We start from the raw sequence: 2,362 nt of genomic DNA on the forward strand, positions 1-2,362 counted from the left end.
CAATATCTTAATTTAAACATTTATGGATTCTATGGTATTCTTCCACGTGAATTGCCTGACTTTGATGTCAAAATGTATTCAAGAGTTGTTTGTATGCATCTATAATGATTTCTGCAGAGTTTGTGATTTTTTTAATTTTATCTTATCTGTTGAAAAGAATAGTATAGAAATTAAAGATATTCCTGGTGCTTGTCTGAAAAAAAGTATCTATGTTTATATAAAGTCCATAATCTATTTCATTGTCTTCTAGATATAATACTTTGAAGTCTACATTGTTTTATAATACGTAGGTTCATTAATAAATGTGTCCTTTCAGATTACATTCCATATAGAAAAAGTTTAAGATTCCTTATTTCCTAGGTACTTATATTATTTTATTTCTTTGGGATAAAACGATAATGTTATCTAATTTCAAGTATCGTAAAGGTTATGCTATGTAAGGGCCTTTCGAAGGTGAAGATTTAATACACTGATTTCAAACTAACCTTTAATTCTATGAATTACAGGTTTTGTTACACTTGTATTTTTGTAATCAACTTTTTAATAACTGTTTTTCATTTCTTGCATTTGAAGAATGAAAAATATGGAATACTTCACAAATTTTCATACCATCCTTGTGCAAGTGCCATGTTAATCTCTGTATTGTTGTAATTTGTGTAGACCTGCTGCTGAAGCATGGAGTATCCTCTTAATTTAAGTAGTTAACGATGCAATCTTTATACAGGCATATATCGTTGGTTGCCTATTTGTAACAAGGAACCTTTATTGTTACTAAAAATGCTATTGATCTTATTTCTCTAAATTTCTGTGTATAATGGAAAAAACATATTGTTTGGTCGATTGCTCACATTTGAAATTTTTTGTCAATGACTATTTTGTCGTTTTCATTTTAAATTTGATAATATTTTGAAGCCTTTATAGCTAAGTCCAAAGGTAATGGCTTTTCAAGTACTTATTTATCAACTGAGTTAGCTTTGTGGAGCTAATGGATTCAAAGTAAGCCTTGCTTAAGAGCTACTTCTAAACTTCTGCAGCATAAAATTTCCTAAATGAGGTCTCAGTGATGCAAATGTCTTTCTGACCCTTTACCCTTCTTCCATGTAGGAACAGACCAACCAGAATATCTTACCCTGACAGCATAGATTGTCTTACTGGAACAAAACTAATCTTAGTTACAAGGGTTCATAGAGAGATGAACACTTCAGACCTAATTGTTCAGAATAGAAGGTATTTTATCAAAATATAATTGTTTATTATACTTATCATTTCAAAAGTAGCTAAAGCCAACAAGGTGAAAAATTGTTCATATTCATGTTTACCTAATATCCTGGCCTGTCTACCATCCAACCAGGCAGGAACTTACACTACTGACGTTCTATCACCAAATATTTCCATAGCTCCTGGAGAAGTCCATAGGTTTCTCCTCGATATTAGGCCTTAAATCGGTAATGTTTTAATCAAAGTGTTTCCTCTTGCCTCCAGGCTGTAAATTTACAAATGGTAAAGTTTTAGGTCTAACTCTACCAAAAACTGAGGTAGAGATAATGGAAAAATACTTTAAAACAGAGTAGATTTTGATACCCAAACCACAATGGAACAATGCATAACAATTTCTTATATTATATATACTTACATATTTTATATTTATATGTGCTGATCTTAAATTTCACACAGTGAATCTTACTAGAATTAATTGATAATTTGACAAATAAATTGAAGATTATTCCCATAAATAGATTGGAACATAAATAATTTGGTTTAGAATAAATATTAGAATATAAAAAGTATCAATGCAATGTCTTCGGTATAAACTTGTGATACCTTCTAAGTGTCCGTGGTTTTGTGAATTCACATAGGAAAAGAAAAAAAAAAGTATTGTTTTCCTCTAATCTAGAAGAGATTTTACACTGCTGATGTGTTTATTGTGTTCTCGCTAGTCCCAAAGTGTTTTTTTCCATATTTCTGAAGCATTCTTACTTATTATACCCAAATTTTGCTGATATGATGCCTAAAAGCTATTATTCTTCTGCAGTACCCATGGGTCTGAGGATATGAGGTCCCAGTTACCTGCATCATCAGATAACATGGGCAAGATTTCTCACCTTGGCCCATGCAACATGCTAAGAGAAAGTAATTGAAGACCCATCTCAATTTCTCATTTCCTATACTATTTCAGTGCCCCAATTCCTTGAAGGAATTAGCAGTAAGTAATTGTGAAATGTAAGGCAACTTAAAATGAAAGATGAGATCACAAAATATGAGAGAAAGTACTATAGTTCAAACTTTCAGTTTACAGATGACCAGCCCATATGAGTAAACAAAATCACAAATGTCACAAGATTATTTTTAATACCCCTCTCCT

At 31.3% G+C, this 2,362-nt stretch overlaps 1 pseudogene; it reads right to left on the bottom strand.

Annotated features, from left to right (window-relative positions):
- Positions 1-577: 577 nt before the first annotated feature.
- LOC122114782 lies at positions 578-677 on the bottom strand (annotated as a pseudogene).
- Between the last annotated feature and the right edge of the window lie 1,685 nt (positions 678-2,362).

Source organism: Dipodomys spectabilis, unplaced genomic scaffold (genome assembly GCF_019054845.1).
Source record: "Dipodomys spectabilis isolate Male_0828 unplaced genomic scaffold, ASM1905484v1 ptg000110l, whole genome shotgun sequence".
NCBI lineage: Eukaryota > Metazoa > Chordata > Mammalia > Rodentia > Heteromyidae > Dipodomys > Dipodomys spectabilis.